This window comes from Falco cherrug, chromosome 15 (assembly GCF_023634085.1).
Source record: "Falco cherrug isolate bFalChe1 chromosome 15, bFalChe1.pri, whole genome shotgun sequence".
Taxonomy (NCBI): domain Eukaryota; kingdom Metazoa; phylum Chordata; class Aves; order Falconiformes; family Falconidae; genus Falco; species Falco cherrug.
Window position 1 is genome coordinate 22,988,790 of NC_073711.1, and position 17,840 is coordinate 23,006,629.

Here is a 17,840-nt window from a genome sequence, read left to right on the forward strand (position 1 = left end):
TCGCCCAGTTTGTCCCGGCATGCTGGGGGGGTGCAAGCAGGGGAGGCAGCAGCACTGGGGGGACTAAGCCTGCAGCAGCAGCTCCATGCACTGGTGCTGTGCTGGTGGCACTGGTGCTTTGCAGGGTGCTCTCACAACTGCACCCACCCTCCCCGCTGCTCTTCGCCCTGCTATTTCCAGTACTGCCAAGGTGTCGCTTCCCCTGGAGCTTCCCTTTCCCTGCAAGGCCCTGAGCAGCAGTTTCTGCTGCACATGCGTGCGGTCAGCCGGCCCCGGGAGGCAGCAGGGATGGAGCTGGAGCACCAGTGCCTCCAGCCCTTTGCTCATCCCGGCCTCAGCTCTGCTGCCTTGATTCTCAGCTGGGTCAAGGGTAAGCAGCATGGTGGAGCCCCAGTTCTCATGGATGCTCCAAGTTCCCTTTCCGTTATCACACTCCATCACCCTCACTTGCTGCAGCCTTTTCCCGGCCCTTCCCAGCCTGCTCAGCCTCCTCCTTCCAGCGTTTCCACTCCAAGGGGAACATCTGAGAAACCCCATCCTGTAAGAGACTATATAACAGCAATCCCTTTTAATAAACCTTGGCTGGGCCAGCTGCTGCAATGAGGATTGGGAAGTTTATCCTTGTTTTCCCTGTAGTATATCCAAAATAACTAACAGGTTCCCCTGGTTGAGGCGATGGGCTTTTCTCACAGCCACGGTTTCTGCGGCATCCACAGACTCGGCTGCACCTGGTTTCCACGCTCACACGGAGAGGAGCCTGGAAGATCCATTAGGCTGTCGTGGTATGCAATGAGTCCCGCGGGCTCCATAAGGAGAGCAATAACGGCAATGCACTGGGGGGCTGTTTGTCACCGGCCTGTCGTGTGGGCAGCAGGGAAGGTGCCGGGGCGTGTGGGACAGCGGTCCCTGTCCTGGGACTGGCCACTGCTCCGGGCTTGCTCTGCACTAGGTGCTGCATGGGAGGGGAGGAGGAGGAGGACGAGGCAGAGAAAGAGGAAGAAGAGAGCATGGTTCACGCTGGCAGGGCACTGAGTTGGGATCCAGTTCTTGCTCGGTGCTGCTGTGCAGCAGCCAGCAAGCAGCACCATCCTTCGCGATAGTCAGGCCATCTGTGCCCCAAGGCAGAGCAAATCTGGGACGAGGAAAAGCCCAGCCCAGGCTCGACACAAAGGACCGGCAGTTTTCTGTAGCTAAAACCAGCTGATCTCAAGTGCTCTACGAAAAGCGTCACATGCTGCCAAGGTTTTTTTCTCCACAGGCAGGCCCGATGCCAGGGTGATGGCTGCAGCCGTGTTTCCCTGCCAGGGCTTCCAGCATCCTGAAATGGCTTTTCCCTGGATGTATCCCGGTGGGGAGCCTGTGCATGGGGAGGGAAGAGCTAGCCAGCTGGGACACACACAGCCATGCAGCGGCTCCCATGCATGTCCCCCCAGGTTGCCAGCACCCTGGTAGGGCAACCATGAGGAAAGGGATGGGCTGCAGGGACAGCAGGGCTGGGAAAGGCAAAGGACCCTTGGGAGCGTGCTGGAACGCTGGGGAGAAACAAGGAAGGGAGTTTGCTTCCAGCAGCATGAGGCCCAGCAAAACAGGGAGCTTCGGGATAAATCCAGTAGTTTTTCATTCATTAAAAAGGAATGAATACAAGTTTTGCACTACAGCAAACATAAATTAATTATGTGCAAGGTTTTAATGTTACTGAAACACAACCCTTGGAGAGGGTCCCCTGGCTGCTGGAGCAGGGTCTGAAGGAAACAAGAGAGATTTTCCTTTCTCTTGTCTTGACAGAGGATGAGAGGTAAACATGAAATGTCACACTGCGGCCGCCCTGTGAGCCGGGGTGGGGGTGGATCCAGCCCCTCAGCCAGCCAGCGGTGGTTGCTGCATCTATTTGGTTGCTCTGCACTTCTACCTGCGTGGCAGTGACCTATCCCCAGGGGCACAGGGGAATAAGGACTGTGACTGTGACTGCAGGGTGGACGTGTCCTGGGGCGGTGGTGTGAGCCATGCACCCATCACTTCATCCCACCCCATAGGGAGATGTGGGTGAGCCTTTCCTGCCACCTCCTGCATCCCCCAAGGCCAGCACCCAGAGCACAGGGATGCAGTTTGGGCAGAGCCATGACAAAGAGCCCTGTGCTAGGGCAATGCCTGGTAGGTCTCCTGCAGCCCCTGTCCCCGTCCCAGCCATCGCCTCCAGCCTTCAACCTACACTCCCTGCCCTGGCTGGGAAGGGCTGAGAGAGGCTTCGGTTTCAGCCGGGCTCCCCCCGCCTCTAATTCCTGCAGCCTGGTGTAATCCTCCTGAGTGAGCCCAGCGCCAGGTTCCTGCTGGAAATTGGCTCTTGCTGTGGCTCTGGGGTCTTTGTAAGGTAGCTGAGCCAGAAAGAAAAGAGAGCCGACAATTCAAAAGAGCAGGGGCTGGGGGGGGGGGGCTTTGCTCACTTCCACCCACGCTGAGGGGGGAGACAGAGACAGGAGACCTCAGGTGGGGATGTGGCCCAGCTGGTGTCTGGCATGGGGTGGAAAAAGCCCTGAATGCTGCTGGGGGGCTGGTGTGGGGCCAGCCCTGAGGTGTGGGGCAGGGGATGGGATGCCCGTGGTGTGCCAGCCCTGCCCAGCAGCAGGAGCCAAGAGGCTTCTCTCGTTGCCTGGGACATGGCCCAGCTGGAGGTGGGCTTCTCCTCCTCTCCGTGGTGTCTTTGTCCTTCCCATCTTACAGCAATGCAATGCCACGGTGGTGAGGGTGGAGGTGGGGGAGGGATACAGGGAAAAATCTGAGGAGATGAACCTGTGGGTAAAACTGCAGCATGTCGGCCGGAGCCAGGAGCAAAAAGGCAGCTGCTTGCAGCATTTATTTTCCTTTGCATTAATGAGAGAAAAGCACCAGGAGGCTTCCTGCTGCCCTGGCCCCGTGGCAGGGACTGTCTGGGCTGCTGGCAGGTGGCTTGTGCCCAGTGCTGCCTGCTGCCCTGCCTGGGGGCTTGGCTCTTAGGAGCCAGGGTGGCTCCTGTGGCCACTGTCCCCTTGGGACCCCCAAGGGCTTTGCTGGCTGTGGATGTGGCCCCTCTCCATGAGCAAAGCTGGGGCTCCCTCATACCTTGGATGGGAAAATCTGGGCGCAGGCTTCCTCTTGAGAAAGAAGGTGCCGTTTCCCTGGCTGGCCCTGGGATGATGCTCTTGCAAGACCAGCTGTGGTCCTGGTGCTCAGCTGTGGGCACTGGAGCTGGCCAAGGAGCAGGGGCTGGGGGCCGTGCCCTCCCACCGCTGAACCTGCAGCTCCTGGGCAGTGATACCCAGCTCCATGCCTGCAGCATCCCAAAACGCTGATCCTCAGAGCTGCCTGTACAGGCTGCAGGCCAGCGCTGCATCGCTCATCAACACTGGAGCTTCCCCTTGGGCAATCTTCCTCGCTGCCTTGGGACCATGGAGAAACTGATAGATGAATGCCAGACAGTGCCGGCAGCAGCCACGGCCCTGAGCAGTGATGGCGAGTGCAGGGCATGGCACAGGGCAGTGGAGGAAGCCACCTGGCATGCTCTCCCAAGGAGAGATGTCTCAGTGCATGCCAGCGGCACCCTGGCCACAGCTTTTCAGCCATTACCTGTGGGCAGCCCTGTTCCATCTTTTGTGTGACCTTGGCAGGTGCGCAGCTCACTCTGTGTGCCGGTGCTGTGCCAGTTCTGTGCCAGCGTTGCAGGACCTTGCAAGGATGGCAGCTCCTGTCCCTGCATTGCTTTGGACTGGCTCTAAATGAGAAAGCAGCCTGCAAGAAAGATGTGTGATGAACTTTGGCATCCTACTGCTTAATGTAATAAGGTGTTGGCCATTAATTATGTGCTTAACAGGCCAGCCTGGGGAGGAACCTCGAGGAGCCAGTGACTGGATCATGGAGAGGGCTGAGCCATAAAGCCAGAGCTGTGCTGCAAGGGAAGAGGTTTTCCAGGGGATGCATGGGAAGGGCTGAGCTTCGTCCCAGCGGGAGAAGGCAGGTCTGGACAGCCAAGGGGGGGAAGGTGTGGGTCCCGCTGCTGCCCCCAGCCCTGCCCTTCCCCCTCCCCACACCACCCACTCCCACCCTCCCACCGGTGAGGTCCCTCCCACGAACCCATGGCCGTAGCCTTGCCAAAACCTGATGCGTCTCCTTGCCCTCCCCGGACTTCCAATAATAATCCCGGTGCCTGCTGGGCTTTGCTGCTCTTGGACGCCGGGAGTGGGGCTGGAGCGCTCGACACGAAAGGCGATACTCCGTCAACAGCCGCAGCCTGCGCGGCCGAACAAAGCCCCACTGTCTGCGGCTGGCCGCGCTCCCCTGGGCGCGCATCGCCCAGCACAGGGTCAGCAGGAAATTAATCCCAGGCTGGGGTGAAAGGGTTAATGAATGCTGATTTTACAAACATCACCACTATCCTTCCCCAAACTAATAGAGGCATAATTAGCTCTTAATAAAGGGAAAGATGAGCCCTGCCATCCTTGGAGGGGATGCCAAGTGGTGCAAAGCGATGGGTGTCTGTGGGGTGTGCAGTGCCTGGGAGCCACAGGGCAGCTGAGGGCTGGGGAGCTCATCCTGCACCCCAATAATATGCCCAGGCAGTAAGCATCTCACAGCTCAGGCAAAGGGAGTGAAGCCTTGAGGTCGGGAAGATGGATTTTGTTCTGTGTCCTACAGGGTTTATATGTTGCCAGAGTCAGGTTTGCACCTTACCAGGCAGTCCCAGCTGCTGGAGGTGGGTTTGCGGGAGCAGGACCCTTGTGCAGGCTGGGAGGGGCTGCAGGGCTTTGCTCCAACCCATGAATGCACTTTGCATGTTGGCAGCCCCATCATTCAGCTGGGCATGACACAGGGGGCTTGGCAGCAGTCAAAAAGGCTTCCCCGGAGCGGCGGTGGGTTTCCCAGTGTGCCCTGCCTTGGTGAGATGCTCTGGTGTTGCTTCTTCCCGTGCTCCCTCTGCTCTTCCCCACGGCACTGCTGGCTTGTGTGCAAGCCTGGATGCGTGCGTGGTGGGGAGGGCCTGTGCACAGCAGTGACCGGGTGAATCCTGCCATGGCCAGTGTGAATGGGAGAGAAAGGGCCTTTCAGGGAACGCAGCCATGCACGCCATGCGGCTGGGGCCCGCGGGGAGGTCCCCGTGCCCAGCGCGGTGTGGGCAGAGAGGTGGGTGCTGGCCTGTGCCCCCACCACCCTGCTGTACCGTGGCTGGATGCACAGAGGGGGTTTTGTGAGCCCCAGGGGGAGTAACATTTGCAAAGCAAGGGAAGATGGAGGCCCCTGACTTGCAGCTGGCATGGGTTAGCTGGACGCTTTGCAGCATCCTGACTCAGCACCAGGGCTGTTCTGACTGTGGATGGGGTGTCCCCCCTCCATCCTCCTGCAGCATTGCCACATTCCAGTCATCTCCTGCCCACAGCCTCCCTCCAGCTCAGGCAGCGGCACAAAGCTGGTGCTGAATGCCATCGCAAAGGCCAGCCAGGCTGGGCATTTCGGTGGTTCACCACAGCCTGTGGGTCCCCTCCAGCACGGCAGCATCATGTGCTGCGGGTAGGATGCTGGTGGGAGCGAGCAGGCTATTCAGCTGCCTGGGCTTCGTCTGCCAGGTCTCTGGAGCAGGACCAGGCAGCTGGGATTGCTCCCAGCATCACCCCAACAGCTGGGAGGTGCTGGGGCAGCAGCAGCAGGGGGTCTCTGTGGGGTGCTTGGCTCTCCCCAGCTCTCAGCCTCCTCACCAGCAACCAGCCGTCGGCAAAGCGATCCTTCTGCCTCCCTCCTCCCTCCCTCGCCTGCAGGTTTTTAAATAAATGCTTCTGCTGTATAAATCATATATATTAAAATTTCCTACCAGCCCCCTTTACTGTGTCACTACCCACCTCCTCGCTCAGAGAAGTGCAATGGGCTGCAAACAGCCAATTTACTGCCCAGCACTGGGGCTGCTTTGCCCATCTCCTCCCCCTTCCAACATGGACGATGGAAGCGGCTTCACTGCACCCGCTTTTGTTTCTAACAGAGCAGGGTGAAACATTTCCGATGAATGCTTTGCTCAACAAAAATATGCAGTTTTGGACCAGCCTAAAGTATTCATACATTCTGGGTTTGTTGCCAAAATAATGGATTTTTAAAAATATAAAAATGTCTCACACTGACATGTTTAAAATAAAATATTTTGGCTTTGCCTTTGGAGTAAAAACTGGGAGATCAGGTGAAGGTATATGGAACATTTTTTAAAAGATAATTCTCCCTTCCCCTTTTTTCCTTTGCTTTTCCTTTGGCTCTATTTAATGTGCATTTGTTTGTTTACCCTTGTGGAGACAACAGCGTTTGCTTTTGTGGTGTGTCTTGTTTGCTCTGGGTTACTCAAAATTATTTGGTTTTTTTATTATTTGGTTGCTGAAGGAAACCCCAGGTCAGTTATTTTCACAGTTCTTGTTGCAGTGGGATTTTCTGCTGTGCTGTTCCGTGGTGGCTCATTACCGCCTGGTATTTATCAGAAGAAGGGGTTCGGAGCATCGCCTCCCACCGACAGCCCCCTGGGGGGGTTGGCTGGTGTTTGGAGGGCGGTGGGATGCGTGTCCTCTGTGGCAGAGGAGCTCTCACCTGGCAGTGCTGAGCCCCAGGGTGGGGGTGGTGAGCAGCAGCGGTGCTGGGGAGTGGGGGCTGGTGCAGGGTGGCTGGGGGGCTCAGGCGAGTGGCGTTTTACCCCCCACCACGTGTGAAACCTCCTGGCTGGGAAGATGCTGTAGTAGCAAAGCTGGCAAGGGAGACAGCATTGGCCGTGGGGATGGGAGTCCCTAGGGATGTGCCCCACTCCACCACTGACTCGCCCTCTCTCCTTGGTGGGCTTCCCAGTGCCCCCCTTCCCCACCGGCACCCCTGGGGCCAGGCTGGTGGCAGGGTGGGTGGCAGAGTGATGCTCCCTGGGGAGAAAACAAGGGGCTCCCATGTGAGCCAAGCCTGACCCCCTTCTCCCCGCTCTGCCCCTGCCTGCACCCTGCCTGCCTCGACGGGCACAGGCAGCGCTGCCTAATGCGTGCTGGCAGCTGCTGCCGCCGGCTCCCGGGGGGGCGACGTGGACGCACGGACTGACGAGATGCAGCCTGACGGCCCAGCCATGTTATACAATGGGGCTGCGGTGGGGAGGCGGGGGGCCGAGGCACTGCGGGGACTGGGCCCCCCCTGCACAGACACACGCCCCGGGTTGTGCCAGGGCCCATGCTGCACAGAGAGGGCTTCCTGCACCCGGGTTGCAAATTGGTGTGCATCATCTTGCTTGGCTGCTTTGCTTTCTGCTCCTCTCTGTGGGGCTTTCCACGAGGATGCTGTGGCGGTCACTGAGGATTCTCTGTCGGTCACTGGCCTTATAGGCTGGGACCACCTGAGCCGTGGCTGATGGAGGTGGTGGTGGAGGAGGAAGCTCTGCTTGTGCCTGGGTTACACGACCCGCTTTGTACCCACTCCTGACTGTTGCCCACGCCTCGTCCCCACCAGACCAGCACATCCTCAGCACTCCCCAGCACCTCCAGGGCAGCTGTGTCCCCCGGGACTGGCTCCGCTGGTGTGACAGGCGTGAATGCTGCAGCAGTGACATGGCTACGTGCCCTCATTCTTCACAGTGGCCTCTGTGTGCAACTTTTAATTGCTTTTGTGCTGTGGGTGGTGAGCCGGGCTGCCCAGGATTTGCGGCGCCAGTGGGAGCCAACTCTTCCTCACTATTGTTAGCACTGATGGCGTGCTGAGTCCCAGCGAGCCCAGGCACAGTTTCCCTCTGCCAGCCGGGAAGGTCCGGAGGGGCCCCGGAGCCAGGCAGAGAGCAGTCCTCATGACCGGGGTGCCTGGGCACTCAGGGCAGAGATGCTTCTGAGTCATTCCAGGTATGGGAGAGTATTTACAGCCCTTTGCATCCTCCCTGTCCCCACGTCTGCTCTCCTCCAGCCCCAAGCTGACAGCAGGAGCCGAGCAGGTGATTCAGGAACTTGGAGCAATGGGGGAGATGCTTGTGGCCAGCTGAAGATCTCTCTCTTGAATGCCTGGTCAGGCTTGGCTGAGCTGCAGGCATAAAATATTAATTGGAGGCAGCAGCGCAGCTCTGTCCCGCTGGCCATGGGACAAGCCATCAGCTGGCAGGGGACAGAAATGGCAATCGGCTGACGTCCCTCACTGCAGGGACAGGGGGACAGCACTGGGTGCTGCCGGCACAGCAAGCCCCAGCAGCTCTCCTCTCCGGCCTCCAAATGCTCACACCTGGTGTGAAACTGTGGTTTCTTTCCGGGAGGAGCAGAAGGGTCCTGCAGCTCTCAGCATCCTCCTTGGCTGGCAGCTCGGCCACCTGGAAGACAACGGGAGTCAGCCTGGTTTGGAGCAGGTTGGATTCCTTCTCCCCACCCATCTTCTCGCATATGCACCAGGGTAGAGGGGGTCCAGGTCCTGCTTGCCACTGTCAGGGGGGGATCTGGGGGCAATTGTGCCCCAGGACAGGGTCACCCTGCCTTTGCCGGGGAGTTGAGCCTCTCCTTCCCTCCCTGCTCAGACCCCTCTCTCAAGAGGGAGTGAGAAGGCAGAGGCAGCGTGGGAAGGACAGAGCCCTGCCTGCAGCACTGCTGATTCTCTCCTTGGCAGAGGATTCCGGTGGCTGGCAAGGATGGGTGATGGTGGGACATTGCTGTCCCATGTCCCCAGCAGCCTGGGACCTCAATGAGCCTGTAAGCATGGAGACAGACCCTGCCGACATCCCTTGTGCGAGGTGATGAGCAGGATGCTCCTGCACAGATGTCTCATGACACAGTCCCCATCTGTACCATGGGGCCATCAGTCCTTCTGCCAGTGAGTCTGGCTCCCAGTCTGTGCCTCGAGGTCCTGCCACCCCTGTGGGTTCCCAGGTCCCCAGGGAGAGCTAGCAGCCCCAGCCAGGAGCTTGCATGGCAAATCTCCAAGCTCACCAGGAGCCTGGGGTGAGAGCATGCTGTGGCGTGTGGTGAGGAGGCTGAGAGACCTGGAGGAGCCCCTGGAAGATTGTGACAGCTCCTGAGCCCCTTGCAGCTTTGTGATTGGTGTAATTAGTGTTACTGGGGGTTTCAACCTCCCCTCCACCCCCTGCTGCTCTGCGAAGCGTCTGGGCTCCTGGATCTTCAGCTGATGGCTTCCAACTTGCACTTCCTTGTAAGGCTGAGGCAAACAGGTCTTTTATTGTTATTTATAGCAGAGAGCTGGTACTGACCCCCCCACCCCCACCCCGCTCTCCCTCCAGGGCTTTGTGCAATGGCTATTTGTCTCAGAAAAAGCAGAGCTGCGGCGCACTCTGCATGCAGCTGCCCAGCCCCTGGCCCTGCTCTCCAGTCTCGGACAGCCACTGGCAGGGAAGGTGCCATTCCCCATCGCAGGGACCACAGGGAATATATTCCCTCTTGGCTTTTTCAAGCTGTGTCGCAGTCATTCCCGGACCTGGAACACAAAAGCTCTGGTGGCAATAACAAATGTGGTACAGCCACGTGCTGCTCTCTTGCCACCCTCTAGCTGTGCCCACCAGCTGGCACTGGGCATGCTGCTCCCAGGATGGATCATGCTGGAGTAGGATGCCAGCCCAGGTCCCTCCCTGCTGCAGGTGGGCAGCAGCCCGGTACCCTCAGGGCAGGATGGATGCGGGAGAGGATGCACAGAGCTGGGAGAGATTGGCTGGGTGGCTGCGGGGAGGGAAGCCCTGCCTCTCCAGCATTTTTAAGGGAATGAAAGGGGAACTCGGTTAAGATGCTGTCTTGGCCATGGGGCAGCTGAGCCTGGGGTCTGGGTGCTGCTGGCCCTGGGTGATGGCCCACCTGCCCAGCAGCACCAAAGCCGAATAGCAGGAGCTATTTTCACCTGGGAATCATTAAGAGGCAGTGCTAGGCACCCTGCTGAGGAGAGCCATGTGTTCCTTGCTGTGCTCATGCCATCCTGCAATTCTATGTAGCAGCTTTTGTCCAAGCATCCCAAGGTGGCATGGGCTCCTGGCTGTGTGACTCACGGCAAGCGAATAAAACCTTCCTGTCCCCAGGTCCAACGCAGACGATGGCGCACAGGGAGGGAGCAGGGTAAGATCTGCTGGGAACTGAAAAGAGAGCAGAGGAGGCACGGGGAGCTCTTCCTTTCTGGAGGCAGGCTGTGGAAGAGCAGGCTTATCCCGGAGCAGAGGTGGGAACGAGAGGGAGTGCCACCCTTGAATCCCCTGCAGCCCTGGCAGGGAGGTTTCTCCCCCGGCTGCAGGCAGGGAGTGGGAGGCAGCGGGACCCCCTTGCCCAGGGGATGCTGGCAGTGGCTCCATGAGGACCGTGCCCGGCGGAGGGGCTGTCGGCAGATGCTTGGACTGAGCTCAACATCTGCCTCTCTGCCTGTCCTCGCTGTGGCTCCCGTCTGTTCTGGCCGGGCCCTTGGCTGCTGTGTGAAGGAATGTTAATAAGTGCCGAAACGAGAGAATAAAAATATAATTGTTCCCCTCTAGTGCACGTCGGCTGCTGAGTTGATGTAAGGGCTTCTTTGTGCTGAGTCGGGAGCAACACGAGCTCTGCTGTCCTCTGCGCTTGGAGCTGCTTTGCTGGTAATTGCAGGTGTATCGCGCTCGCCGGCTCTCTGGAGATGGTAATTGGAAACACTTGCAGGGACTGCGGCAGGGAGGGCACCGGGCTGCTCTGTGCTCCCCAGCGCCCGTGCCTTGGCCACCGCACTCCTCCTGTGCCGCTTGCTGCCAGGGAAGCTCCGATTCCTGCCTTGCGGATGGGAGCAGAAACCTGCGCTGCCCGCAGACCCAGCTGCTTCCTCATATTTATTTACACCTGAGCATGGAAGGTTTTTATTCTCGCCACCTTCAATTTGCACAAATCAAGAAGATAATGAAATAAAAGAAGCAAAGTCCTCAGGTCGGTGTGGGGGGGGCTCTTGAATGGCCTCTGGCTCCTGGGTGGAAGCAGTGCTGGAGCAGGAGGTGTAAAGCCAGCGGCAGCCCCAGCTTTCTCCAGAGCCTTGCCACCAATTCAGTCCTCAAGAACAGGTCACAGCATCCTTGTCCTGTTTCCATCACTCAAAGCCAGCCGAGTCCTGTGTTTCCCCATCCTTCTGCCCTGTCTGCTGCAGTGGGTGCTGGCAGCAGGCAGCTCTCCCCAGAGGGATGGTGGCCCTGGCCATGCCACTCTGTGCCTGCTCTGCCCCTTCTCCTGGGGTTTGGTGCTGCTGTGGTGCCTCTCCCACCCGGCTGCAAATCTGGCTCTGTTCCAGGCAGCGCAAGCCTCCGCCGAGGCTGGGGGCTGTGATTTACCATCACTTAATTGACACGAGCAGTGCTACCCTCACCCCCTTCCCTGCAGCAGCTTTAATGACCTACTTTTAATCTGGGGACTGGGATAAATTAGAAGCAGAAAAGGCCTGGGAGAGGTTTTGTTTGGCCTTTCGTGGTTTTTTTTTTTTGGGGGGGGGGTGTTCTTTTTTTTTTCTTTTTTTTTTCTTTTTTTTTTCTTTTTCCCTAACTTGGGCAGTGCATCTGGGAGCCCCCTTTGCTCTCGGGGACTCTTTAAACCCTGCTCCTTGAAAGACTCCCCCAGAACAGCTTCTCTCCCGCTCTCTTTATTGCTGTGATTAAGCTCCTCTCCCCACCCCTGTATCAAATCCAGCTGCAGAGCTGAAGAGATTCTTGGCAGGAGACTGAAGACAGAAACAATACTGCAAGTGGAAGAGGGGGGCCAAGGGCCAGAGCTCTTCCTAAAGCCCTGGAGAGCTGTGGGGCTTCATTAAGGGGATTTTTGCAGCCTGTGGTCAGAAAATCCTTCAACTTTGTAGCTGTAAAAAGTAAATTTCTATAATCTGTTTTGCCCAAGAAAATTAACATGAGTGTTTCGTGGCTGGCGCCTTGGCTGTACTGATCTGTGCATAACCTGAGTGATGTGGCCCGCTCCTGCGGCAAGCTCGCTCCCAGTGTGTCCCTGTGTCCCCATCCCTGGGGACTTCCCTCTGCCCTGGCTTGGTCCTTGCTGGGCTCAGACGGGCAGGAGTGCTGGTGGAAGGTGGGAAGTGGGGGGAGCGTGCTGAGCACCCACCGCATGGTCCCCCCTGTACCAGTCCCTGCAGTATTCCCCAGCCATTTGCTTCAGGCACATCTCTGCTGCTAAATGCCCCTGGGATGCTGAAAGCACCCAAGGACCGAGCAGATGGGCTGGTTTGGAGCAGCAAGGATTCCCCCAGCTGCCGAGGTGAGGTCCCTACCCACGTGCTGGGCTCTGCTGAAGGCTCCTGCCCAGGGAGCAGCGGCTCGGGTGGCTGCAGGGTGCCAAGGGATGGGTGCCACACTCTGCACATCACAGCAAGAAGCCTTGAGTTGCTTGGGGAGATGGTGCCTACAGGAGCTTTCCGGGCATTGGGGCTGCAAATGGGAAGTCATTAGTAGTTGGGTGGGGGGGGCGAGAAAGGGTAATTAAAAGCCATCAGTAGGCTTGGTGAGGAGGGAGAGGGGTAGGTCCCTCTCAGCTGTTGCCCATCATGGCAAGACCTGGCTGGAGGCAGGAGTGGGTCTGCTGTGCTGTGCAGCAAGCCGTGCTCCTTGATGGGACATGTGGCTGCCAAAGAGGATCAAAAGGTAACTGCTCAATGTTATGCAAGAGGAAAGCCAGGAAGGTTTATAACTATGGCAATAGAAATATTGGCCAGACTAGCAGGATGGCATGTGCTTCTCGAGGTGCTCGTGTATTTGTGCTAAGTGCCTCTCTTGGGGGAGGGCTTCAGGAGGGTGTCTGATGGCTCTGGAGAGAAGGGGAACTGGGGAATGAAGATCCAGGGTATCTGCAGACTGTTTTGGAGGTGAGGCTGCCTCGGGCAAGAGGCAAGAGCCGACCCAGTGCAGGAATGAATGTGAGAAAAGCAGACTTTGCTCTGGGTGGGGAATCACCAAGGGATTAAAGGTTTAATAAGATCAGAGGGACAAAGCAATAATTAGCCTAAATTATGCTGTAATTTAGGAAATTAAAAACAAAGCCTCTAATGTCAGAGTAATAACTATGCCAGCAAACAGAGGGAAGAGATGAAGAGCAAAGGGGGGCGTGACATCTTGGGGTGAGGAAATCAGAGGAGCGGCTGCCGCTTGGAGCCAGGAGGGGTGATGGAGGAGTAACAGCAGGGAGGAAAGCACAGCTTGTCTGGGGGGCTCAGCTCTGGGCCCCCCTTGGTGTCACGTTAGGTGTGCAGGCTGGGGCAGGCACAGGGCGCAGCCTGCACCTTCACTTCCCTGCCTGTGAGGAGCGGGTGCCTCGCGGGTGGTGGGGCTGCAGCTCAGCCCCGCATCTGTGGGACTGGGACCCCAGGGCTACATTTCTGCTCCCCATTTCTATCGGCCTGGCATGGCATCTCCCCTCCACACCGTTATCTTTGGGGGGGCTGCTGGCCACTGAAAGCCTTCTCTGTGCTTGGGAAGCCCAACCCTCGCCCACCACCAGCAGAGCTCAGCCAGGATCCCGGCAATGTTCAGCATGGGTGTTTGCCTAGATCCCACACCAAGGGCTGCCTGGGGATGCTATGGGACCCCCACGCCCCCTGCACACCTGGGCAGGGACCTGGGGCAGCCACCCTTGGCTTGGAGCAGCATTTTCACTAGTACTCAAGAATTTGCCTGGAGAGAATCAGCTCAGACCCCAAGACTTAGCTCATTACAATAACATCAAGATTAAATGGGATATAGAAACAGCTGTCCTAAAGCTCCTTAAAGGATCTGAACAGATGTAACAAAAATAGATTTACATTCAATTTATTAAGTTTTTCCTCCCATAACGTTTAGATCATTTAGTTTTTTAATAGTGTTTTATCTCTGCCCAGGCATCCCCAGCTACTGCTGTCTCCCCTGTTAAGCTGAGACCCTCATTCTGCAAGACAGTCATGAGGAAAAGACCCATTTCAGGGGACCAGGGACATTGAACTGGCTGTTTTGGGTACATATGCATTTGGATCAGATGCCCAGTTGCAAATGAGATAAATGTGAAGAGAAGAACTAGGGCAGCGTGATGCTCAGAGCAGCTTTGGATTTGACCTTGCTCAGGCTGGGCTGCTGAAGGCAGTTGCCTGTGGCTGAAATAGCTGATTTCAAGCTCTGTATCTGCTGGGAGATGAAGAGAGAGTGGTTTGTTCAGCCCTGCCAGGGGAGGTGGAGAGAGGATATAATGACTCTCAGTAAGCATATTTGGGGGAGCAAATGCCAAGGAAGGAGACAAACTGTTTACCTTAAGCGATAGTATCAGCAAAAGATCAAGTGCTAGTAAATTAGTGAAGAATTAATTCAGGCTGGAAATCAGGAAAAGGTTTCTGACCAGCTGATGGGTAAAAGTCTGGAGCTGTTCCTGGGGAGGATGACACACTGGCTAGGCACCAGGACCCTGGCTGGGTCCAGAAGGGAGCTCAGTGGGTTTATAGAAGTGTTCATGGAGATGCCCGGGTGTACCCAGGGAGCCAAGCCCAGCATCACTGGCACATTGCAGCCCAGGGGTCCAGACTTGTGCAAACAGCCTTGCTGTGCAGCGTGGGAAAATCTCCTGCCCTGCCTCTGTTCAGCAACAGATGAAGGATGTGGCACGTGAAAAGTGTCTTGAGATTCTCGGAGGGATGAAGTCAAGGTGAAGCCAGATGCTATTTTTAAGTAATATTTCCCCTCTACTCACCTATGAAGGCATGCTGTGGCTGCTGGGGCGCCTGCACCATGCAGCATCTTGCAGAGCTCACAGGTGTCACTAAACCCCTCCTGCCCTGCAGAAGCCGGGTCTGAGGGCGGCTGAGAAGCAAAACACTCAGCTGGGCCCTGACAGAGCTTGGTCCCCCGGAGCCCTGCACAGCGTGGGCACCTGGTCTGAGCGTGGTTGGGCTGCGGGCTGGGCAGTCAGGGAGCTGTGTGCCCGTCCTCTCACTTCTCCAAAACACTGCTTCCTTCCTCGGGACCTGGAGGCAGCCCTCAGCTGCAGGGTGCAGCGCATCAGCGTGCCCGAGCCTGGCTGTCAGCTCCTTCGTTCCCCTTTTGCTCTCCCAGGACCCCGGTGCTGCTGCCCCTGCCTTGCCCAGCGCACGCCCCTGCTGCAGAGCAGAATGTTTTCCTATGAGTTCCCCTGTTTGTGTTTTGATGCCGTTTGTAGCTCGCTGGTTGCTGGTATTTCTATAGGCACACGGCCTGTCTTCATTTACTAGGATGCTGGTTTGGACTGTATTTGCCGAGGTGCTGGGGGGTTCAGGCATACAGAACCTGCAGAATAACATCTGTTAGAGCTTCTCCTGCCTTCCCTTTCTTTCACTACCTAGGCTGCATTTCCCCCTTTCCTTTCTTTGTCTCTTCCTTCCCCCTTCCCCTTGCACTCCAGCCTTTTTCCTTATCTGTTGTTCACTTCGCCCCTTGAGGAGGTAATTTTGCTCGGATGTCCTACGCATCCATCACAAGCACAGCCGTTCTCCCAGGCCCCTCAGTGGGACTCCGCTTTTGCTGGAGGATCGGCTGAGTAAATTGCTTGGATGGGAAATGAGCACCTGGGCTCATTACGACCAAGTCCAGGAGATGGTAATTATCTGCCTGCGAGGGAACGGGGCGTAGGACCTGCCAGGAGAGCGGCACCGGCTGATGGGCTCCAGCAAAACCAACAGCTGGGCAGTGCAGGGCAGGTACCTGCGCCGGTGACTGGGGATGCTACCAGGGACAGATACAGGCTTAATGACAGGCCAGCGCAGAGCGACACTGTGAGGGACTGACAAAGGAGAAAATTCACAGTCTGATGCAGGGGCCTGACCTGTACTCCAGCAGGCAGAACCCTAGCAGCCTGTGCTGGGAGGACAGTTGGGATTTTCAGCAGCCCCAGCACAGAGCCCTGCAGAGAGGTTTTCCAGCTTGCACAGCCCTGGGGTGAGTTGTCTGCCCTGTCTCTCCCCTGCGTCTCCCCTTGTGCCTCCCAAGCAGCTTTTCTCAGCCCCTGGAGAGGATGGTGGAGGCATGCTGCCCGGCCTGGGACACTGCCCGCACATGGGCTATTGTCCTTCCTGATCCTGCAGCTGGCCATGGGGAAACAGGACGAGGTTATCATTTCTCACAGTTATTATCAAATGACAGGCTTTTCTGCTGAGCATTTCTTTCTCTCCTTGATGACGGCTGCTAAAAGGCTGGCAGGCTCGCCCTCTTCTGCTCCTCTATGAAGGATTTCAGGAGCACCTTCTGTGGCTGGGCTCATCTGGAGCAGACCCTCTCTCCTCTGGCAGGGGAAAGCAGCAACATAATGCGCCGTTGGGTCGGCTTGGGGCCAGCTCCCCCCAGGACAGGTTTTAGCCCAATTTCCAACCCCTCTGCCACAGACACCATCTGCCAAGCCCACCCCAGCATGTCTCACAGTCCCTGCTCAGCCTCCAGTCCCGCGTCCTCTCTAAGCACAGACTCGCTGCGGTTGTTGGAGCTTGGTTTCCCAGAGCTGTTGGGCACACGCTGCATGCTCAGTGTGTGCATGAGCGTCCATCTGTCCCCCGGTAATAACTTTGAGTCCACTGGCTAATTTTAACCAAATCTGACGGGTCTCTTGAGCACGTCATTCCAGCAAGTTTCCAGCGAGACAGATGCATGATAGCAAGGCAGCTACCTGATGGGAAGCTCCAATGCCCAGGCTCGGGAAAACGTTAGGAGGGGTTTGGGGTTAGAGCTGCTTTTTAAAGGCAGGGGAAGGAGCTGCATGGAGACAGACCCCTTGTGCCCCATGGCTGGGCGGTCTGGCTAGACTGTGCCAGGGCCCCCCACGGGGCAGGAACTTAAAAGAGGACTTTGGATGAAGACAAAGGGTCTCAGCTTTCCCGCAGCTCCCTCCAGTCCTCCCCACTTTCCCAGCCCCCTGCCCGTCTGTCAGCTCCTCTCCCCTGGCCAAGGCGTTCTTCAGCACCAGCCTATTCCTTGGTGATGAAACGGCCACTCAGTCACAGCCGGGCGAGAGACAGTGACCTTGTGTCTCCCTTTTCAGTCTCCTGAAACAGCAGCTGAAAGATGGGGACAAGGTCAGTGACTCCTGCCGGCAGGTTTATTGCTGAGGAGGACTGAGAGCCCGTCTCCAGGCTTAGCTGTCAGTGCTGGCAGGGATGCTGTCTGAGATGCTACAAGCACACACAGAAGCGTGCCTGCAGCTCTCCAGCTTGCAGGGTGGTGGTAAAAGGGGGAGCAGTGTTTCGTTGCAAGATGATGGGGCTGGTTTGGGATTCAGACCTGGATAAATGTTTACTCCCCCCCCCCCCCATTCCTCCATATTTCTGTGCTTTTCTCCACCCTTCATGGCTGCTGCTATGGAGGACCCATCAGCTGAGACACCATGGTAATGGCAGATAGCACCCATTGCCTGCCTTCAGGTCACTCTGGGCTTGGTGGGGCAGTGAGCTGGGTACAGCAAGGTCTGTGACACCCCTGTGCGTCTGTCCCCATCCCTCTCCTTCTTCCTTCACCTCCCTTTGCATTACATCAAAATGATCTCAGCCCTTCCTCCCCTGTGGGCATACATGGTGTCAGCAGCATGATGGCCGCGGTGGATAATCTCACCAGCTTTTACAGGTAAGGTGGGAACTGGCTGAGCCACACTGCGATGGGAGCTGGGGTGGCGGAGCTGGTGCTCTCAAGCACCGGGCTGGTGATTCAGTGGGTGGCGGTTGCTTCCACTACGTCGGGGCTGATTCAGCACTGCCAGGGGTGCTGCACTGCTGCAGGCCCAGTTTTTTGGCCATCCCCTTTTCATTGGAAATAAAGGGTTTGGGTTTTTTGTAATTGTACCCATTTAAAGCAAAGTGACTGCTTTTATGCTAGAGAGGGACTGCAAAACCCAGCGTGGCAGCCAAGCATCCAGTGCATCCCCTGCTAG